General features: G+C 37.1%; 1 protein-coding gene across 1 annotated transcript in view; it reads left to right on the forward strand.

Annotated features, from left to right (window-relative positions):
- DDX10 (DEAD-box helicase 10) overlaps positions 1 to 24,704 on the forward strand; it is a 306,774-nt gene that overhangs the window by 89,175 nt on the left and 192,895 nt on the right.

Below are 24,704 nucleotides of genomic sequence, written 5' to 3' on the forward strand. Positions count from 1 at the left end.
GGAAACAATGAGACTGGCTGATCTCAAAGAGATCTTTTATTTTAGCATATTTAGCAGTGAATGATATTAAAGTATTGCTACCAGCTTGGTTTGTCTTTCATTTAGTACAAGGTAGATAAGACTCAGACTGAAAGGCAGTCATGTAGTTTATTTAAACTTTTTAAGGTTCACTTGCCTTTTGTGATAATGTAAAATAGGAGACTTGAATCTTTCAGTTTTCTGCTAACAAGTTATAGGATATTGAACTACTTACACAGCGGTGCTGCGAATCAGTTGCTGTCATGTACAGGGGTTCCTAACACTGTGTTTCAGTCTCTGTCTTCTCTTTTGCAGTGGGCTCTTTAGCAGTCTGATAATGTGTACAGTGGGCTTCCCTGGTGGCTCAGTGGTAAAGAATCCAGTCTGCCTGCCAGTGCAGGAGACACATGTTTGATCCCTGTGTTGGGAAGATTCCCTTCAAGAAGGAAATGGCAAACTACTCCAGTATTCTTGCCTGGAAAATCCTGCAGACAGAAGAGCCTAGCGGGCTACAGTCCTTGGAGTCGCAAAAGAGTTGGATGTGACTTAGCAACTAAACAACAAGAAATGCCTACAATCTCATTCTCAGAGTAGTGTTTCAAATGCATAAATAAAATGCATAGGATTACTTGCTACCAAGTTACCCTGCTTTTCACCTCGACCTCATATTTATCATTCATTGACTACAGATTAGGAGGTTTTGTTATAGAAGAAATTAAATTAGAACTCCTCTACTTCTTAAAATACTTGATTCTAAACTTGTGGAAGGTCTCCTTTGATGATGAAATATCTTAAACTAATACAAAATTCCTTACATTATAATTTATTTGACTCTTGAGTTATTCTGTATCTACCCTATCAAACACTGTTTAATTTTTAATGTTAAAATACATGACCTATAGTAATAGGTTTACTTACCTACTTATTTACAACATATTAAACTTTTTTTTTTGAGTATCCATTTGAACAAAGAATGATGGTAGGAATATAAAGCAAAACAAAAGGTTCTTTCCTTCATTGGACTTTAAAACGTAGTTAGGGAGATTTCTGCATATTAAACAACATCGCAAAGCTTAAGGAGATAAAGAAACCAGTGAAAACACACATTTTTAAACCAGAATGTATGCTAGGAATATTTTACTGGAAGACTTAATAGTATTCTTTTCACCATCGCACAAAGCCTTAATATATGGTAAAGTTTCCAGTGAGTGTTACAGATTTTAAGTTTTAGAGCCCTCACATCATGAAATAGATGGAGAGGGAAAACTTCAGAAATAGAATTATATATATTCCAGAGAATGGGACAGTTGGTCAAAGCATGAGACTGACAGTGTGACTTTGTTTTGAGGATTGGTTATGGTAGTTCAACTGCAGTGACTGTGTTTTTTTTTTCCCCCCCCCCAGCTTTGTTGAGGAATAATTGACAAAGTTGTAAGATGTTTAAGATAATAAACAATCTGTAATAGGAATAGAAAAGAGTTTTATTTGAGCCAAACTGAAGACTGTAGCCTGGGAGACATCCTCTTATATAGTCTGAGGAACTGCTCTGGAGAAGCATGGTTTCCAACATAAAGAACATCAAACAAGTCAGAGATACATTCTTTCAAGGTTTCAAAACAAAACAAAACAAAACATAAGTTTGTACATAGCCAGTCAATATGGTCTTGGCACCTAAGAAGGGAGTCTTATCATCAGAGGAGTACCAGCATTAGCCTTCCAAAAAGGGAGGCATTTAATCTTTATTTTCAGCATGGACATTGTTTACTTTTGGTCAGTATACCCATTTCTTTAATAATAAAACAAATGTAAAATGTATGCTTGATAGGCCACAAATACATTCTTTTAGTTATAAAATTCAAGTTAAATCATGAGTTAAATCATCATAATGACTTCCCTGTACGTAAAAATTTCTTTCATCAATAGTGTGATGATTTGATATACATACATATTGTAAAAGGATTCCTCTAATTGAGTTAATTAGCACATCTATCACCTCACCTCTGTGTGTGTAAGCACACACCTCACCTCTGTGTGTGTAAATTCTGCTCTCAGGAAATTTCACTTATATAGTATATCAGCTCTAGTCACCATGTTATACATTAGATCCTTAGGCCTTATATAACTGAATGTTTTGTATCTTTTTACCAGCCTTTCCCTGTTTTTTTCATCTTCTAGCTCCTGGAAACAACTTTTATGCTTTCTTATAGTGACTAGTTTTTACACGGAAGTCTTAGAAGTACATTTGTGGAGGGGCTTAAAGTTTAATCTAAGATTAAACCTGCTGATTTGCTTCTTGCTTTTGATGTGTACTCAACACAAGAAGGGGATGACAGAGGTTGAGATCGTTGGATGGCATCACCGACTCAATGGACATGAGTTTGAGCAGGCTCCGGGAGATGGTGAAGGACATGGAACCCTGGCATGCTGCAGTCCATGGAGTCCCAAACAGTCGGACACGACTGAGCAACTGAACAATAACAACACGAGATAGAAAAAATAAGTTTCAGTTCAGTTCAGTCGCTCAGTCGTGTCCGACTCTTTGTGATCCCATGAATCGCAGCACGCCAGGCCTCCCTGTCCATCACCAACTCCCGGAGTTCACTCAGACTCACGTCCATCGAGCCAGGTGTCCTAATACTGTCTTCAGCATGTCAGTGTTTTGGGTTTCTGCCACCTGTTCCTGCTGCTCTCTTTACTTTCTCTCTTATGGCATGAATTGGGTAGAGGTGGCTCACATAATGATTTATGTAGAGCTTTGGTTAAATTCATAGCTGTCACCACCTGATGGCATGAACATCTGGAAGTGTTTTATCGAGTAACCAGTGATGCATGTTTTGCATTGCATCACTAGTCTCTATTAGCCTTGGTATGCTTATGAATGAGTAGTTAGGGAATATCATGACTCAGTTGCAACAGTTTTGTTGTTCTGGTCAAACAGCCAAATTGGATTATCATATGACATTTACTAGTAGTAATTCATGGAATGATCACAGTGGAGAAAACTTGTGATAGCTATTTGAAATGGTTTTGTATTTGTCATATTCATATTACATACACTTCTAAAATAAAATTGGTAGACAATTACAAAGCAGTATTTTTCCCAGCACCTAACTATAAGCATAGCCTAACATTTTGCTATTTTGAGCAGTAGTACCTTAGTTTTTATATTCCCTAGGCATTTCAGTGTTGTTTTTCAATGATAGACTTTGAGTCACGGCTAGACATTAAATGTCATAAAAGTTTCATTTTTGTCCCTTGGGGCCTAGCATAGTGGTACTAAATAAATACTTACTGTATTGAATTCTGGTTGTGGTTGTTGTTGTTTAATTCATAAGTTTGGCCTGATTTTTTGTGACGCCATGGACTGTAGCCCACCAGGCTCCTTTGTCCATCAGATTTCCCAGGCAAGAATTCTCCATTTCCCTCTTGGAAGGAAGGAATTTTCCCCATCCAGAGATTGAACCTGTGTCTCCTGCACTGCAGATGGGTTCTTTACCACTGAGCCACCTGGGAAGCCCCGTTGAATTCTGGTAGCCAAACTATAATGTCAGAAAATATATAGCTCTTTATCATAAACTAGAAATGTGTTTCATATCAATTACCAGTGACTATTATGGCAGAAAGTGAAGAGGAACTCAAAAGCCTCTTGATGAAAGTGAAAGTGGAAAGTCAAAAAGTTGGCTTAAAGCTCAACATTCAGAAAATGAAGATCATGGCATCTGGTCCCATCACTTCATGGGAAATAGATGGGGAAACAGTGGAAACAGTGTCAGACTTTATTTTTTTGGGCTCTAAAATCACTGCAGATGGTGACTGCAGCCATGAGATTAAAAGACGCTTACTCCTTGGAAGGAAAGTTATGTCCAACCTAGATAGCATATTCAAAAGCAGAGACATTTGCCAACGAAAGTCCGTCTAGTCAAGGCTATGGTTTTTTCTGTGGTCATGTATGGATGTGAGAGTTGGACTGTGAAGAACGCTGAGCGCCGAAGAATTGATGCTTTTGAACTATGGTGTTGGAGGAGAATCTTGAGAGTCCCTTGGACTGCAAGGAGATCCAACCAGTCCATTCTGAAGGAGATCAGCCCTGGAATTTCTTTGGAAGGAATCATGCTAAAGCTGAAACTCCAGTACTTTGACCACCTCATGTGAAGAGTTGACTCATTGGAAAAGACTCTGATGCTGGGAGGGATTGGGGGCAGGAGGAGAAGGGGATGATAGAGGATGAGATGGCTGGATGGCGTCACTGACTCGATGGACGTGAGTCTGAGTGAACTCTGGGAGTTGGTGATGGACAGGGAGGCCTGGCGTGCTGTGATTCATGGGGTCGCAAAGAGTCGGACACGACTGAGTGACTGAACTGAACTGAACTGAACTGATTAGCAGTCTTTATTTCAGAAGGGAGACTTTATAATGTGTAATAATTTATACAACCAAATATATGTAATTTTTTTTTTAGTAGTTGAACTAACAGCACAACTAGACTGCTCATTAAAAACTTATGTCTTAATTAAAAGGCACAAAGCCTACATAATTATTTAAGCACTTATCCTTGGTTGAAAAAAGTCTATCTAAGTAAAGTCACTGTTTTTAAATTTGCTATATGCTTCAGTTCAGTTCAGTTACTCAGTCGTGTCTGACTCTTTGCGACTCCATGAACTGCAGCATGCCAGGCCTCCCTGTCCATCACCAACTCCTGGAGTTTACCCAAACTCATGTCCATTGAGTCAGTGATGCCATCCAGCCATCTCATCCTTTGTCGTCCCCTTCTCCTCCTGCCCTCAATCTTTCCCAGCATCAAGGTCTTTTCCAGTGAGTCAGGTCTTCACATCAGGTGGCCAGAGTATTGGAGTTTCAGCTTCAACATCAGTCCTTCTAGTGAACACCCAGGACTGATCTCCTTTAGGATGGACTGGTTGGATCTCCTTGCAGTCCAAGGGACTCTCAAGATTATTTTTAGATTAAAAGAAAAAACAGAGGCATCCTAAAATTTGGTTTGTTCATAGACATACAAGTAAACCTACAGAATGGAGTCATCCACTCCAACATGGATAGATATTTCAGAAGGAAGCAGCAGTGCTGCTTTATTACGTATTTCCCTTGCAAGTGTTAAAGCTACTTCCAAATGCCCAACCGTTCCCCATCTATCGCGTTTTTAGTGGTTACACTTTTTATCTATCATGAGTACAAAGGATTCTCTATGCATTGATTTGTGTAAATAACTGGTTCAGAACAAAATTAGAAGCTAGAGTAAGCATTTAAGTTGTGTAGTTCATGTGGTATATTCTCATTTGAAAAGTGAAAAGCATTATGAAAAATTGGAAGTATTGAACATGTGACAAGCAAAAGTATTCTCCTGGAGTTAATTTGGAAATATTTTGTAAAGTTTTATATTGAGTTATCAAATGAACGAACTTAATTTTAAATTTAGTATTATGCTGAAGCCCATTATACTTGCTTTTATAGGAGTATTAAGAGATTTAGTGAATTAAAATTTCTTAGACTTTTCTTCAGATGTCTTATGACTGTAAAATGCTGAATGCAGAATGGGGGTGTGTATGTGTATATAAAGTAACATTTATTATCGGCTGCCTTTTCCCTAAAAGTTAATCCAAGACAGTCTCCCAATTTATCTCTTAAATTCAGTGTTGACAACTGTTCACATTCATTAAAAATTTTGTTTCTAACAGAGTTAGGTTTGATGGTGATCTATGTTGGAGTGTTGTAATGGACTATCTGTAGTGCCTTATCTTTTTGTCCACATTTGATGCTGCTGTTCTTGCTGGGATGTATCATATCACCAAACTATTCATTGTTCCCAGTGCGTAGTATGACTTTAAAGGTCCAGTATGACCTTCAGTATACTCATTTTCCTGGTGGGTTGTCCAAGCTGAATGAACCTAGGTTCGATCCCTGGGTTGGAAAGATCCCCTGGAGAAGGGAAAGGCCACGCACTCTAGTATTCTTGCCTGGAGAATTCCATGGACAGAGGAGCTTGGCGGGCTACAGTCCATGGGATCACAGAGTTGGATATGACCGAGACTGAGCAACTAACAACATAAATTCATACTCAAATTTTATACATTAAAATGTGTATTGGGTGCATATTTAAAATGTTTTTAAAAGGTGTAAGTGATCAAAAACATTTGGAAACCAAGTATTAATAAATAGCAGGTGGGTTAAAGTCAAATTAGAGCTGTAGTGTTGGAATCAGAGAGGAAGGAGAATAATTTAAGATACATTGCAAGTTTAGTTATGAGAGGTAAGATAAGAATAAGTTGGGAGATAGACGAATCACAGAAAGTTCCATTTTCTTGTTTATAACTTCAGTTAGCCTGGGGAGTCTATGAGAACAAAGGGCAGACCTTTGCTCACTGTTTCTATTCCTTGGACCTAACTGCCTGAGTGGCCAGGAGGAGAACAGTCAGAAAGTCAGCATCAGAAAAGGCTGAATTTTCAGAGTGATGCATTTGTATCTGTTTAATTTACACATTCTACTGAAATTCACTTCCATCCTTCTTGCCTTTACTGTTCTAGGAAATCAGGTTTTGTTGGCTGAATGTTATGACCCTCCCCCTCCCCTCCACCCTACCCCCACCCCAGAAGAACAGGTGCTATTGATGGGGAGTAAATGTGGGCAGGGAACAAATGTAGGCTGTGCCGCAGCCCTGGTACAGATGGCTGTGGCTTTATTAAACCTGTTCTTGGGAAAAGTGCTACCTGTGCTACCTCCCCTGGGGATTTAGAGAAACCTAGAGGTGTCAACTGAGTGACTTCACTTTCACTTTTCACTTTCATGCATTGGAGAAGGAAATGGCAGCCCACTCCAGTGTTCTTGCCTGGAGAATCCCAGGGACAGGGAGCCTAATGGGCTGCTGTCTATGGGGTTGCACAGAGTTGGACACGACTGAAGCGATTTAGCAGCAGCAGCAGCAGCAGCAGCAGAGATGTCCCTGGGAGGCTGCAAACAGCGTCTCTGGACACTGAAGCAGTGCATTATAGCAATATATTTAAAAGTAAAAATCTTTATGAAAATAAAACCACTTGCCCTTGAGAAGGTTCTTGGTGTTACTTCTTACAGCTTGTGTGCAGATTTTTTTCTGTAATTGATTTGTATAGGAGGTATGAATCTACTGAAACTTTTAAAATCACCTGCTTATGAAGTACCCTGGGCTGGCAAACTATGGCCCCTGAGACAAATCTGGCCTATTACTTGTGTTTGTAAATAAAGTTTAACTTTTTAAACAAAGTTTTATTGGAACACAGCTGTGCTCATTTGTTTATGGTTGTCTTTGGCTGCAGTAGCAGAGTTGAGTAGTTGTGTAGTTGTGACAGAGACTATGTGGGCCGTAAAACCTGAAATATTTATTATCTGACCCCTCAGAAAAAGTTTGCCTACCCCTGAGTGAGTTGAGCTTGCAGATATTTTATGAGTAGTCATTTCTCTTTCCTCAGTTTTTTTTTTTTTCTTTTAATGTTTAACGCAGAAACTTACCTTTTATGAAATAGTATAATGGAATGATTAACAACATAGACTCTGGAGTAAAACTTTGTGAGTTTGATCTTGCCTCAGTCACTTGTCAATTGTGTGACTTGGTGAATATTACTTCTCTTCCCTTTAGTTCCCTTTTTGGAAAGTAGGGCTAATAATAGTACTAACTCAAAGGTTTGTTCTGAGAATTCAATAATAAAGTGTCTAGTGTATAGCAGATACTCAGTAAATAAATATTAGCTGTTTTCACTGCAGGTTTTTTTTTTTCTTTGAAATCTGAAATAAAATGGTCAAGATCATACATCATGTCAGAAGTTTACACCCTCCCTCATACTTTGTCACTGGCTACACTGATTTCATTAGTGCTGCTATAGTTTTCTTTTTTTTAAGATATTTCTCCAAACCACAGGAAGGCTAGTTAGTGGTAAATTTTATTTAATATGATTTCTGTTGGTTAATCTATATTTATTTTTCAAACACTGACTTAATGAAATTCAGCCCAAGTTGTTATTGGACTGAGTGACTCTTAAATAGAGAATTTTTCAGTGCTGTGAGACCTCATGTATCTGGTTGTCAAACTCACTGAGATCAAATTGCATTCTTGATCTGCTTTAATCAGATAGCGAGCATAATGAAATTCGAATTTATAGTTGTCCACAGAATTGATGCAAGGTAAATTGAAATTGACCCTATTTTCACTCAAGTTTATTTACTACTTTGCTGCATGTAGTTGGATTTGTCTGTTGATTTAAAATATTGTAGACTTTACATGATCTTTGGTTTACATAGTACTAAACTAGTAACCTTGTTCCTTTTTAGTTCTGCTTTTTGAACTGCAGATACGTTAGAGCAATGAATAATTTTCTACAGATTTCAGGTTGCTTACTTTTGGAGGTTCCTTTCAGAGCAGCTTGTCTAAAACCAGTAAGTCACTATTCTCATGATGTTTTCAGAGTTATCTATCATATTTGTGCTTTCTTGATGCCTTATGATGGCTATTAGGCCCTTTTGTTTTTTTGCTATTGTTAACGATGAGAAAAATGCAATTTTTGTGTTTTGGAAATTATAGTCATACCTTGCTTTCAGATTTTTTTGGTCTTAATTGAAGAAAAATAAGTTGTAAAGTAGAATTATCTTTTTTGTAATTCCTCAAGCATCTCAATGTGTTAATTATCTGTTGATCTGGGAATGATCTGAAAAATATAGCAGTGTTTTTCTACCTACCATGGGAATCGACTATAAAATCCCACTCAGTTTGTTCTAGTTAAGTCATAATTGTGTCTCTAAGATACCTTTAAGGCAGTCAAAAGGAAAATGGGAAATATCACTTACTTTATATATCTTTTATATATGTGTGTGGTATATAGATATATTTATTGCTCCTATTAAACAAACATACCAGGTCTAGTAGTGCTTTTAACTATGTTGATTTGCATTATTGAAGGTATTAGATGGTTAATAATATTCATTAAAGTATGGCAAAAACCACCACAATATTATAAAGTAATTAACCTCCAATTAAAATAAAATAAAAATAAAAACAAAAAATAATATTCATTAAAAGTGAATTCAGTAAAATGAATAATGTAATAAAAATTAACTTGTTTATCCATTAGAGGCTATATAATTTTAAAAAATTATTTGATTATGCTGTTGTTGTTTAGTTGCTAAGTCATGTTCTACTCTTTGCGACCCCATAAACTGATATAACTTAACAAAAAATGTGTCTGGGTTCCTTAATTTAGAGCTATCATACACCTGTAAAGCCAAAATGAAATAAAAAATAAAGCTAAAAACCAATGCAATTCAAATAGCATTCATTTTATGAGCCGCGTGATCCTGTTTTGAGTTAGTCACGCTGGTGCTGCAGGGGTTGTGTGATGAGTCAGTCCTCCTACTCTGCGTGAACTTCACTGCCTTTGCTCCTGCAGCCCAGCAGTTCTGCTTAGTGCCAATATGGTGGCCAATACTGCACTGAGCTCAGATGTTAAATTTGGTTGTAGGATAGTCTTCCAGTTGATCCAGCATGTAAACTAAGCATTTTAGATTGTCATCAAATTTAAGTTCTTATAGCAAATTTATAGTTCACGGAGACCTTTTTTTTGGACTACATCAGTCCCTGGGCTGCTTTGATGACTCTAAAACTAAAGTAGGCAGAACTTGGTTTATGATCATCTTGCATCTTTTTCCTTCATCAGTTGATATAGCTCATGGCTTAGATTTTCCATAAACTTGTAATGCAGATTAGGATGTGACAGTAAGATTTTTGATTTTAGATACTTATTCCAGATGTCATATTTTATCAGGAATTAGTGTTATTACAAAATTACAAGATAATGAGGGAATTTTCTAGGCATTCATGCTAAATCAAAAGAGCAGATATTTTTGTGTGGAGGATGCTTGTCCCTGCCTCCTTTCATTTCAGCATATAGCTGAATTTGTCTGCGAGAGAAATAGTTTTGTTGTATTTAGAGAAATTGCCTGCCCTGATTCACTGCAAAAAAAGGGATTATCCAACTGTGAGTGTTAGGGCTAAATTGGATGAGTGAGTAACTGGTACATTTTTCACTTCTTATGCTTCTTATTGGTTGTTTTTCTCTTTGCTTGACTCTGGAACTTTCACTTTTACATTTTATTTTTCATTTATGTTTTCTGTGTGGTATGTATAGGTTAATTTTTCTTATCATTAATTGAAGTTTTGTTTAAGCTTTAAGAGTTGTTTTGGATATTAGACTGAGTTTTAATTCGGATGTGTTCTGTGTCTTAATGAAATATATCTTTACAGGAAATTGACACAGCTCATTAGATTACTTGGTGGGTTTGTATAAGCTAGTGAGGGTGGTTGTGGGTGTGCATGTGAAAACTGAGGGAGAGGTAGGGGAGGATATGTTTCTACTTTTTATATTTTTATAAATTTTTAAATGATTTAATATATTAAAGAAACCATACTTGTTAAAATTCTTGTGTGCTTTCATATTAATTAACATGAGAATGTTCTTACATAGATTTTTTTTCAGATTTGTTGTTGTTTTTCACTCACTAAGTAATGTCTGACTCATTGCAGCCCCATGGACTGCAGCATGCTAGGGTTCATTGTCCTGGAGTTTGCTCAGATTAATGTTCTTGAGTCGGTGCTATTATCTAACCATATGATCCTCTGTCATCCTCTTCTCCTTTTGCTGTCAATCTTTCCCAGCGTCAGGGTCAGGGTCTTACCAGTGAATCAGCTCTTTGCCTCAGGTGGCCAAAGTATTGGAGCTTCACCTTCAGCATCAGTCCTTCCAATGAATATTCAGGGTTGATTTCCTTTAGGATTGACTGGTTTGTTCTCCTTGCACTCCAAGGGACTCTCAGGAGTATTCTTCAGCATCACAGTTTGAAAGCATCAGTTCTTTGGCACTCAGCCTTCTTGATGGTCCAACTCTCACATTCCTAAATGACTACTCAAAAACCATAGCTTTAACTATACGAACTTTGTCAGCAAAGTGATGTCTCTGCTTTTTAATACACTGTCTAGGTTTGTCATAACTTTCCTTCGAAGGAGCAGGTGTCTTTTACTTTCATGGCTATAGTCAGCATCTAGTGATTTTGGAGCCCAAGAAAATAAAATCTGTTACTGCTCCCACTTTTTCCGCATCTGTTTGCTGTGAAGTGATGGGACTGGACGCCATGATCTTAGTTTTTTAAATGTTGAGTTTTAAGAGGCTCTTTAGTTCCTCTTCACTTTCAGCCATTAGAATGGTATCATCTGCATATCTGAGGTTGGTATTCCTATTGGCAATCTTGATTTCAGCTTGTGATTCCTCCAGCCCAGCATTTCGAATGATATACTCTGCATAGAAGTTAAATAAGTGAGGTGACAATGTACTTGATGTACTCCTTTCCCAGTTTTGAACCACTCAGTTGTTCCGTGACCACTTCTAGCTGTTGCTTCTTGTTCTGCATACAGAACAAGATCTTACCTTCTGTTTTTCAGAAGATGGGTAAGATGGTCTGGTATTCCCATCTCTTTCAGAATTTTCCACAGTTCGTTGTGATCCAACCAAAGTCTCTAGTGTAGTCATGAAGGAGAAGTAGATGTTTTCCTGGAACTCTCTTGCTTTCTCTGTGATGCCAACTGTGAATGTTGGCAGTTTGACCTCTGGTTCCTCTGCCTTTTCTAAACCCACCTTGTATATCTGCTTCACTTACTGCTGAAGCCTAACTTGAAGGATTTTGAGCATAACCTTACTAGCATGTGAAATGAGTGCAATTGTACGGTAGTTTGAACATTCTTTGGCATTGTCCTTCTTTTGGATTAGGATGAAGCTTTTCTGGTCCTGTGGCCACTGCTGAGTTTTCCAAATTTGCTGACATATTGAGTATAACACTTTAACAGCATCATCTTTTAGAATTTTAAATAGCTCAGCTGGAATTCTGCCACCTCCACTTAGTCCGTAGTAATATTTCCTAAGGCCCACTTGACTTCATACTCCAGGATGTCTGATTGTTGGTGAATGACCACACCATCGTGATTATCTGGGTCTTTGATAACTATCTTGTATAGTTCTTCTGTGGATTCTTGCCACTTCTGAATCCCTTCTGCTTCTGTTAGGTCCTTTCCATTTCTCTCCTTATTGTGCCCATCCTTGCACGAAATGTTCCCTTGATATCTCCAATTTTTGTTTTAGGTTTACAGATAATAAATTTATTTGTATAGTTGTGAAATCATATTCAGATTTGATTTAGGATATATTTTTCTTAAATTACCACATAGCATTGTTTAAAAAAAATTTAGGGCCCATAACAGGAAATGTAGTTAACTTATCCTGAGTGTATCCCATTAACTTACAAATAAAAGACTTGTTGAAGTATTGAGTTGGCCAAAAGGTTCATTTGTTTTTTTCCATAAGATGGCTCTAGTAGTGTTTAGTTGTCTTTAACTTCATTCAAAACAATTTTCTTAGATTGTATTTTGACAGCTGTCATATCATTGTGCACTTATGAAACCGTATTAAACTTGGTGAACTTTTGTGTAGTCATTTTTATATTGAAAATGGAAGGAAAAACAAGATTTTCATCATTTTATGATTTATTATTTCAAGAAAGGTAAAAATGCAAGTGAAACACAAAAGGATTTGTGCAGTATATGGAGAAGGTGCTAATCGAACATGTCAGAAGTGGCTTGCCAATTTTCCTGCTGGAAAAGGAAAATTTTCTCACTGGATGATACTCTGTGGTGGTTATACCAGTTGAAGTTGATAACAGTCAAATCAAGGCATCAATTGAGAACAATCAATGTTATACTACCTGAGAGATAGCTGACCTACTCCAAATATCCAAATCAAGCATTGAAAATCATTTGTACTAGCTTATGTTAATTGTTTTGATATTTGAGTTCCAGATAACTTTAGTGAAAAAGCCTGCTAGACTGTATTTCTGCATGCATTTCTCTACTTACATTTAATGAAAAGGTTTTGTGATGGGTGATGAAAAGTGAATGCTGTACAATAATATGGAGCAGAAGAAATTGTGGGACAAGCAAAATGAGCCACCACCGACCATACCAAAGGCTGGTCTTCATCCTGAGATGGTGATGTTGTTTATATGAGGGGATTGGAAGGGAATCCTCTCATGAGTTCTTTCCAGAAAACCAAACAATTCCAGCAAGTACTGCTCTCGATGAGACCAACTGAAAGCAACAGCAGTTGATAATAAGCATCTGGAGTTAGTCAACAGAAAGTGCGTAATCTTCCATCAGGATAACACAAGACCTCTTTGTTGACCTTTTTGTATCCTTTCTTTGATGACCAGGCAAAAACTGTTACAGCTTGATTGGGAACTTTTGATTTATTCACTGTATTCACCAGACATTGCACTTTTGGAAGTCCATTTATTTTGGTATTTACAAAACTCTTAGTCGAAAGAAATTCATTTCTGTTGTTGTTGTTCAGTTGCTCAGTCACGTCCCACTCTCTGCAACCCCATGCACTGCAGCACACCAGGCTTCCCTATCCTTCACCATCTCCTGGAGCTTGCTCAAACTTAAGATATGACACTGAAAGATGAACTCCCCAGGTTGGTAGGTGCCCAATATGCTACTGGAGAAGGATGAAGAAATAGCTCCAGAGGAATGAAAGGACTGAGCCAAAGCAGAAGCAGCGCCCAGCTGTGGATGTGTCTGGTGGTGAAAGTAAAGTTCAAGGCTGTAAATAACTATATTGCATAGGAACCTGGAATGTTAGGTCCATGAATCAAGGTAAATTAGAAGTGGTCAGACAGAGATGGCAAGAGTGACATTGACATTTTAGGAATCAGTGAACTAAAATAGACTGGAATGGGTGAATGGGCAAATTTAATTTAGATGACTGTTAAATCTATTGCTGTGGGCAAGAATCCCTTAGAAGAAATGGAGTAACTCTCATAGTCAATTCAGGAGTCTAAATGCTGTACTTGGGTGCAGTCTCAAAAATGACAGAATGATCTCTGTTTGTTTCCAAGGCAAACCATTCAGTATCACAGTGATCCAGGTCTGTGCCCCAACTGGTAATTCCAAAGAAACCGAAGTTAAACAGTTGTTTGAAAACCTACAAGATGTTCCTGAACTAACAGCAAAAACAGATGTCCTTTTCGTCACAGGGGACTAGAATGCAAAAGTAGGAAGTCAGGAGATACCAGGAGTAACAGGCAAGTTACTGTCTGTAGAAGACTGTAAAAGGCATCTAGAAGAGAGAGAAAGTTTTGGGAAAATGGAATTATGAAGTTATGTGAAAACTGTCAGAAGGTAGTGGAACAAAACGGTAAATAAATTAATAAAGTTCTTGGTGAAAATGAAAAATGTGTCTTATTTTTACTTTAAAAAAACAAGCAAACAAACAAAAAAACTGAAGGAACTTTTTGGCCAGCTCAGTAGACATCTAGAGTTTAGGAATGGGAAAATCTATTTTTTTGCTGGTCCCAAAAAGGAGTTTTAAGTTTGATTTTTAAACTTTTGCCATGTAATTCTTTCTCATGGATTGTTTTGATGGTTATTTTGTATGATTGGCAGGGCTATTCACCTAAATCTTCTTTGAAATGATTTGAAAAATCTTGGGGAGTAGATGATTGAAGACAGCAAAAGAGACACTGATGTATAGAACAGTCTTATGGACTCTGTGGGAGAGGGAGAGGGTGGGAAGATTTGGGAGAATGGCAATGAAACATGTAAAATATCATGTAGGAAATGAGTTGCCAGTCCAGGTTCGATGCATGATGCTGGATGCTTGGGGCTGGTGCACTGGGATGGCCCAGAGGGATGGTATGGGGAGGGAGGAGGGAGGAGGGTTCTGGATGGGGAACACATGTATACCTGTGGCAGATTCATTTTGATATTTGGCAAAACTAATACAATTATGTAAAGTTTAAAAATAAAATAAAATTGGAAGAAAGTAAAAAAAAATAAATAAATAAAAAAATAAAAAAGACAAGAATCAAGAAATTAAAAAAAAAAAAAAAAGCAAAGTAATTCAGTCACCTAAGCACATGCTATTGGAATTCTAGCTTTGTGACAAAGCCTAACTGATACATAGTGCTTTATCACTGCCTGTAGAAAAATTGAAACAAATGCAAGGTGTAAAATGAAAACAATTTTCAAACTCACATCACTTCAGAAAGCTTTTATTTTGGAGTGTGATAAGACCTCTAAGGACCTGGTTGGCTTTCCGCTGGCGCTCTCCCTATTATAGCAACAGTACAGGCATTCTTCAGAAGGAGTGAACTAGAGGATCTTTTCCATGATTGAATATTCAAAGCAGGGAAGGTGTATAAAAAAATTGACAGCATTTTGATTCTGTTATGAAGATTGTTATTTTATGTACTTATCTTTTTCTTCTGTCTCCTTTTGGAGAGCAGTAGTTTAGAGGCAACTTCTCTCCTTTTGTGTGTGTGTGTGTGGCTTGTAAGACAGTTCATTTTGCATGCTGTAGCTGTAGTGGGTTTAAAATCCTCTTTGATTTTGGTCTTTAATTTCTAAATGACTGTTAATGTTAACTTTTATAGAGCTTTTGGACTTCCGATCCCATCTAATACAAAATTTCTTTGATTTAGAATGCTGTTACTTCTGCCTGATGAATTTGCTATTTCCTTTTCCCCATTACTCAGTGATGGAGAGATTACCATGTATGGGCACTTCCCTGGTGGCTCAGTGGGTAAGACTGCAAGCTTCCACTGCAGGGGGCACGGCTTCAGTGTGTGTTTGGGGAACTAAGATCCCACATGCTGTGGTGCGGCCAAAAAATAAAAAGAGGGTGAGATTACCAGGTATTGCTTTTGTGTTCTTTGGGGAACTCAGAAAACATATGAACCACTGTATTAAGGAGATCAGTGATTTAAAGGAAGAGTCAAGAATAAATCCAGGTCTGTTCTTCCTGTAAGAAGTGTTTTTGTTGATGCTTCAACTTGCATATCTTTTGGCCTCTTCCATTTGGCTCAGAATAAGAAAGGACCATCAGACAGAGTAACTATTTTGTATTAAGAAGTGAAAGTTACTGGTAGTGTGGAGAGTTGTGCTTTGCAGGAAATTTAAATATCCATTTTGTGGAAGTATAATATGTTAGCACTTTGGCAGATTTACTAAGAGTGGAAAATAAGACAATTTATAATAAATCATTAAGTAAAAATAATGGTTTTTTTTGTAGTAATGGAAATGTGAAAAATCAAAGTTTGACGTTGCGCTCATTAAGAATGAGTATGATTGATGTTTATTGTTCACTGAGGTTTCTCGGTGTTAATTTTGGCAGTTGGATTGGAATGATAATCCTTTTGGGTTGAACCTGCTGTCCTAATTTTCTTGAATTATTAAAAGAAAGCCTGCATATATTTAAATGAAGAATTACTCTTGCCTGGAAAATCCCATGGACGGAGGAGCCTGGTAGGCTTCAGTCCATGGGGTCGTGAAGAGTCAGACAAGACTGAGCGACTTCACTTTCACTTTTCACTTTCATGCATTGGAGAAGGAAATGGCAACCCACTCCAGTGTTCTTGCCTGGAGAGTCCCAGGGACAGCAGAGCCTGGTGGGCTGCCGTCTGTGGGGTCATACAGAGTCGGACATGACTGAAGTGACTTAGCAGCAGCTTAGCATGGGCATTTCAAAACTAGCTGTTCATTTTGTAAATCTGATTCATTTACCAAATATTTACGTCAGGAAAATGAATATAACAGCCTACCAGGTGTGAGTCAGAGGTAACCTTTCCTTAACTCCCTGTCCTCAGTCCTCCTGATTTGCCTTGATTACTTTATAGAAGGTGTAATAGTTTCTACTAGAGAGCAAACAACTTGACCTTACTTTAAATATTAGGCTGACTTATTTTAAATACTAGGCATATTCAGTCAGAGTTGCAGAAAGGGACATTTTGTGTATTTAAAAACACTTCTCTGTTGATTTCTATTGTAACTTAAGTCCTACATAATAACAAAAAGTTTATATTTAGTACATAATAAAAATCAATCTTGTTAAATATTCAATTCAAGAGATGTTTTGCCTTTTTATTGTATAGTCTTTAGGCATTTAATTCTATACTAATGCTTGCAAAAAGTTATTCAAATGGACAGTGACTCTTTATGACGTTATTAAAAAGACTCAAATATATCAAAATGACAGTACCTGTTAATCCTTAGTGGCTTCTGTACTTGTTCTTCTATACAAGTTTATTCTGTAGTTGTAAGGAGCTGTTGCTTTATGAGTTGCAGTCAGCTATGTCTGCGAACAAGAAACTAAGTCTTATTCAGTTGATAGACCACTATAGATTAGATGATAAATTGCTACACTGTAATGGAAATGAAGAAGAATTTATAGGTATTTAGTTCATAATTTTTATCCAAATTATCTTTTTGAATGACAACTAAAAGATCCTTACACATTTTAAAGGGGAGTTATAAGCCATTAGGGCTTAGAGAAAGGCATCCTAATTCAATTTTGGGGGCACTCTGATGTATAAATGCAAACTACGTTCTAAAATGATTAGTATTTTGGATAAATTTATCAACAAAAACTTGACAGTTAAAGAAATATGAAAACAATTTAAATCAAGTTAAAAAATAATTTGGACAATTCTGGAAGTCAGTTTTGATACATTATGTTTTGTTTATTTTGATAAAAAGTTTCATTTTAAAAGTTAAAAAGTAGTCCAGTTGGTGAGTCTAAACCTAAACTGGTCTGAAAATGTCTGCTTCTCTCTAAGTTTATGACCCTTGTTTCCATTCATTTATCACATACTTCCATTTCAACTGAACTAAACTTAAATATTTAAGTAATCGGATTAATGCATTATTCTAAGAACTTTCCATTTTCTAGATATGAGCCATACATTTTGGCATCACCCAATTATATGCTTGGGTTTAAAGAGAATTGTTGGTATATTTATAGAGTCACTGAATAATACTTGAAGATTTATTTAAAAAGTGCTAGAAGTTAGAAGAATGGCTCAGAGAGAATACATTTTTAAGAAATTGAGGTAGATTCTGGCAGTGAAAATTGGCAAGACTAGCTTTGATATTTAGTAAAAATTCTTATTAAATTCTTATTCTAGATCTTATTAAATAGATGCGAGCAACATAGGGGGAAAAAAGGAATGAGTGCTAGAAGCCAGTGTGGATTACTCACTTTAAATTTCGTTAATTTCATTTTCTGAATAAGATTGCTAGATTGACAAAACAGGGACTTCTTTCAAAGTGGAGTGTGTTCTGCTTTTGATTGAAATTCTCAGACCAAGATAAACTAAGAATCCCCAAAGTAGTGTCTGTTTTGTAATAAAGCAATACTAATCAAAGTATGATTTGCATACCAGTTTCAGTTCATAAAAAGTTTGTGGTTTGACCTTGATCAGGTTGGTATTTAAGATTTTAAACTTGACTCTTAATTTCTGTTTTCACTCATAGAATATAGGAGGTTTGGACTAGACTATGTCTTGGCTTCCTTCCTTGCTCTAAATTTCTAATGCTTGGGGATAGTCTTACTTGGCTTACTTACTTATGATGGAATGAAATGCTCAAATATGTAAGACAAATGTGTACCAGTGAGGTAGAAATACATCAGCAGTCCCTATTTAGGTAACAAAAACCAACAGAACAGGTAGTTTTTCCTCCTTGAGTTATTTTCCCCTTTATTAGGTTTGTGCTGTCAGGCAAACAGTGTGGTTCGTTTATATTGTACTTTTGAAAACAAGCAAGTACATAACAAACCGGAGATTCCATTGTTGGTATCACAGTTATGATGGGAATTGTGTATTTGTCTACATCAGGAACCCAGGCTTAAAAACTGGGGCACAAAGATTGAAAACTTAGGCAGGAGTTTCTGAGAGCAGAACATAACCTTGGTCAGCTGGAGGTCTTCTAGGCTATGAGACAGGGATTCTCAAAGTACCTTTAAATTGGTCTCATGTGTGGGTAAGGCAGATCTTATTGGAGGTAAGTAAATGATCCCGATTAAAGTTAGAAGAAAGCAAAGTAATGCCTAGATAAGTGGTCTCATTTTGGGGAGGGGGTGTGTATATAAAAATTAAGTGGTTTTTTTTACTCTTATTTTATACACTGTTTTATTCTGCCTTCCCATGGAGAACCCGCTTCTCTGGTAGCTCAGACAGAAGAGTCTGCATGCAATGCAGGACACCCAGGTTCGACTCCTGGGTCAGGAAGACCCTCTGGAGAAGGAAATGGCTAACCATTCCAGTTTTCTTTCCTGGAGAATTCCATGGACAGAGGAGCCTGGTGGGCTACTGTCCACAGGGTTGCAAGAGTCAGACTTAACTGAGCATCTAACACTTTCACTCCCATGGAGAACACTGTCTGTCTGGCCGACAGTGAATATTCTTTCCTTTTCCCCTTTTTGGAACAGTGTGATTCCATGAAATGTTGAAAATAGGTTCTGCTGGCTTTCTTTCTTTGCATATAGAATGATTCAGTTCTTGTTAAAATAACTTCCAGTTTCAGGCCTCAAAGAAATACATTATAGTCACAGAGCAACTGTGGTACATATATATCCTGTTGTCTCTTATCTTGTTGCTGTCTCTGTATTCTTGAACACATTGACTTTTGAACAGACTGTCACCATAGTGCGTGTCTCTCATAGAGCAGGACCTGGGTGCCCTGGACAAAAACCACCATGACTGGCAGAGCAGGTACTCGGTGAACAGATTCAAAGAAGGGTCTGTTGTTCTTCCTCTGATTTCAGTTCCATTACTGCCAGTCTGGACTTCACTGTTAGCAGTAATATAGAGAAGCAGTAGATAGTTCCTCGGAGAAGGCAATGGCACCCTACTCCAGTACTCTTGCCTGGAAAATCCCGTGGACGGAGGAGCCTGGTAGGCTGCAGTCCATGGGGTCTCTAAGAGTCGGATACGACTGAACGACTTCACTTTCACTTTTTACTTTCATGCATTGGAGAAGGAAATGGCAACCCACTCCAGTGTTCTTGCCTGGAGAATCCCAGGGACGGGGGAGCCTGGTGGGCTGCCGTCTATGGGGTCACACAGAGTTGGACACGACTGAAGTGACTTAGCAGTAGCAGTAGCAGATAGTTCCTCTGATGAAGGCGGATAACACTGATGTCTAATTTCATAGGCCTTTATGAAGGTCAACCACCCTTGGGCTTTTTTTTAACCTACTTTCTCTCCACCTGGTTTTAGAAGAATCCATAGTGACTTAACCTTAAAAAAAAAGTTAGCTGTAAGGCATTCTGTTGCTAGAAACAGTGTGTTAATAAACAAGACTAAATAGAGATATGGGGGATTTTGAACACTTGACAGTACACATATTAAAGATTTACTACATTAGTGAGCACCATGCTTTTTCTAGTGTTGAATTTATTTAGCTTCCTTTTTTTATTTTTAATATAAATTTATTATTATTTTTAAAATTTTCATATTGTCCTTTATTTTTTTTTAATTTAAATTTATTTATTTTAATTGGAAGCTAATTACTTTACAATATTGTATTGGTTTTGCCATACATCAACATGTATAATATCATATATGAAATGAATTGCCAGTCCAGGTTAGCTTCCTTTTTAAATGGACTAGAAAACTTTGTATTTTTCAAATGTTTTATTGTTGTAATTTGATATAACCAAAGTCATTTGGTATAAGGATGGTAGACTTTTAAAATTGAATTTTTGAATTAAGTTGTGAATCATTACATAGTAGGTTCTATTTTATTTTAATTGGGGATGTAAAGGAATAAATGGGAGAGAAAATATTTGATTATATGTATGTATAATGTACATATGTATGTACAAAATATATGTATAATGAAAGGGAAAGGGTTTCTATTCTCAATAAACATTCTCTACCTAATAATACTGTATTAAATAGTTCAGGTTTACAGTTTTATATAAAAATAGCTTATATTCAAAAAAATATGCTATATTTCTACAACGTAAAAAATTCATTTTCTTTTTGGCTGTGTGGGTCCTTGTTCACGTGGGCTTTCTCTAGTTGCAGCAAGTGGAGGCTGCTCTCTAGTTGTTGTGCATGGTCTTCCCTTTGAGGTGGCTTCTCATGTTGCAGAGCGCAGGTTCTAGCGTGCACGGGCTTCAGTAGTTGTGGCGTGAGGGCTTAGTTGCTCTGCAGCATGTGGAATCTTTCAGGACCAGGGATTGAATCCATGTCCTCTGCCTGCGTTGGTAGGCGGATTCCCAATATATATTCCTATACATTCAGATTTGCAGAAAACAGAAATTGATAAATGTTAACTATTGAAAATTTGATGTTTTTATTCTTTATTGACTAAAAAGTGAAGAATGAAAATCATGAGAATTGTGGCAATAAACCATTTTATTTCAAAGGCAAATCATCTAAAACCTGTGGTAGGTTTTGAATAGAAAACTGTATCTCAGTGCAGCTTTATAACTCTGCAGGCTTCCCTGGTAGCTCAGCTGGTAAAGAATCCACCTGCAATGCAGGAAACCCCAGTTCGATTTCTGGATCAGGAACATCCTCTGGAGAATGGATAGGCTACCGACTCCAGTCTTCTTGGGCTTCCCTGGTGGCTCAGATGGTGAAGAATCCTGCTGCAATGCAGGAGATCTGGGTTTGATCCCTGGGTTGGAAAGATCCCCTGGAGGAGGGCATGGCAACTCACTCCAATATTCTTGCCTGGAAAATCCCATGGACAGAGGAGCCTGGCGGGCTACAGTCCATGGAGTCTCAAAGAGTTGGACACGACTGAGGACTCACCCACTTATAACTCCACACTCAGGTTTGAGAACTGCCTTTGCAGGGCAGTGTATCCCTGGTGGCTCAGATGGTAAAGAATCTGGCTGCAGTGCAGGAGACCCAGGTTTGATCCCTGGGTCAGGAAGGTCCCCTGGAGAAGAGAACGGCTGCCTTCTCTAGTATTCTTGCCTGGAGAATTCCATGGACAAAGGAGCCTGGTGGACTGTAGTCCATGGTATCGCAAAGAGCTGAACATGACTGAGTGACTAACACTTTGACTTTGATATGTTGTGTTAGATGAGCAGCAGAATGAAGTTTCCCTCTTTTAATTTTATGAAATGGGCAAATACTCATCAAAGGAATATGATCCCTCCAGGGAATTTTTTGTTTAGTTAAGCAGAACACAAGATGAAGAGTGAAAGAAATGTTTACAAGGATTATTAAATCATTTTGGTGCAGGAGAGAAGCAGCATACTGAAGTTGGCTTTTAAAAATTAAGTATAACACAGATCAATTTCTCTGTGTTTGCAAGCATACATTGTCAATTAGGAGGACATTGAACAGGCCAAATAAGAAAAACAAAACAAAGCTTGGGAAAAGAACCAAAAATACTACTTTGATACTATGAATATAAGAAATAAAAAGCTTGATTTGAAATGAACTGAGATAGGGCATGGAATGCATTTTTTAAAATCATGCTTGCCTTGCCTTTGTCTCTTAGAAATCTGTAATGATTTGAAAATTGATTATAAACAATGAGTTGGATAAAACTTGAATAAAATGACTTTTGAACTGTCATATTTATAGTGATTTTAGTATAGGTAACAACATAAAGTTAAATCTTAAATTCATTCTATAAGCTTTGAAATAAAAAGCTTTTTTTCCAATGCATGTTCTTTAATAATGTATTCTGTCAGATAGGACATGCAAATGAAAGACTACTTGTATTGCAATTTAAATCTTTATTTTCATTTCTTTGTTTTTGGTAAGATATTAACTTTCTTGCAAGATTGTAACTGACCTTCAAATTAATTTTAAATATTCTGAAAAAAGCATAATTTCTTAGTAGAACTGAAAGATGGAGGAATCTACAGTTATAATAGTTTGCCAGTTCCCCAAAGTAGGTTTGTACCTTGATTCTGAGTTAATGAATATAACAACCTATTAATAATAGTACTTACTTAAAGTTAGGGAAAGTGTCAAAGCAGCCTATAGTGCCGCTGAACTTAAAAAGTAGACTGCTTTAAGGACTTTTATGCTACATCTTTGTATTGTCCCTTCATTGAAATTTTAACCTGTATGCAATTAATCATCATCTTTGAATATGAATAAGAAAAATACTGTGGTTTTAGAAAATTACTGCTCTTTTAGAAATGTTACTTAGGACTATGTGACAGGGTGCTATTAGTTTTTAAGTAAATTAGGTGCTCTGTCTTTAAATTAGGCCTAGAAAAATATTTGTAGCTGTAGTTTCACTTCAGCTGTCTAAAGGAAATAAAATATTTTGACTATAGTTCGAGAAATTTGACAACCTCATATTAAATCCAGGAGTCATTCTTTATTTAGTAGATGTCAGTTTACTTCTGCATTGTAAAATATATTACTAACCAGGATATTTGACATTTGTTCATATATTTTATTTTTCATGTGAGCGTCACGAAATGATTATTGATCTGTACCTAAACAGAGATTTTCTAATATTGCTAACTCTGTAATTCGGCAATCATTTAATTGTGTGCCTTTGCCTTTATATACTTGAAGAAGGCAATGGCAACCCACTCCAGTACTCTTGCCTGGAAAATCCCATTGACAGAGGAGCCTGGTAGGCTGCAGTCCATGTGGTTGCGAAGAGTCGGACACGACTGAGCGACTTCACTTTAACTTTTCACTTTCCTGCATTGGAGAAGGAAATGGCAACCCACTCCGGTGTTCTTGCCTGGAGAATCCCAGGGACAGGGGAGCCTGGTGGGCTGCCGTCTATGGGGTCGCACAGAGTCGGACACGACTGAAGCGACTTAGCAGCAGCCTTTATATACAGTGAGAAGGTTTTGAATGAAGTGTAAAATTGCCTAGGTGATGCTGTGAGTGAAAAGTGAAGTTGCTCAGTCGTGTCTGACTCTTTGCGACCCCATAGACGGTAGCCTACCAGGCTCCGCGGTCCATGGGATTTTCCAGGCAAGAATACTGGAGTGGGCTGCCATTTCCTTCTCCAGGGGATCTTCCCAACCCAGGGATCGAACCCAGTTCTCCTGCATTGCAGACAGATGCTTACCTTCTGAGCCACTAGGGAAGCTTGTAAAGAACCTTAAATTATTGATGAATTTGATCATTTTTAAAGGATATTTAAATCGTTTCTTATTTGTTGGTGAATTGAATCATAGGTGTCTACAAAATTTAATGATCAGTGTGATCCACAGTTGTATTCTTAACTTCAGCACAGCCTTACTTAAATGTAATTGATGTTACCTAAAGCTTTACTTAAATTATCTTGAATTGGGTATTTTCCTTAATATAATAATCCATGGGCCTCTGTGTTTATAGTTCTGTTGTATTTTTCTTTGTTCCTGTTATCTTTGTATTCTTTTTATTCTTCATAGATTATGAACCTATGAGTGCAGAACTATGTCTTGTTTGCCTTTGTATTCTCACAGAACCCAGCACAATTTTTGGCAAAAAGAAAATTAGTATATTTTGTACCATGTATCTAATATTGCATATTTCTGATTATTCCTTCATAATGACAGATCTGTAATTTCTTTTCATGGTGGTAGTGAAAATAGAAACAAAGGTAGTGTAGGATTTTAAAAAGTTTCTTACTTCATTCACGTATATAATTTAGATAAAAGTAGCTCTTCATACACACATGACTTTGAACACTTGCTTTAAAACCATTGCAAGCTAATTGTTATGTATTTTAGATATTTTTTTTATGAGCATAATTGATATTAACAGAGACTTATTGAACACCTACTGTGTAAGTTGTGTGTTTTCTTATCCCAGTTGTTTTACTTTTGGAGCAAACTTACAT

Source organism: Bos taurus, chromosome 15 (assembly GCF_002263795.3).
Source record: "Bos taurus isolate L1 Dominette 01449 registration number 42190680 breed Hereford chromosome 15, ARS-UCD2.0, whole genome shotgun sequence".
Taxonomy (NCBI): domain Eukaryota; kingdom Metazoa; phylum Chordata; class Mammalia; order Artiodactyla; family Bovidae; genus Bos; species Bos taurus.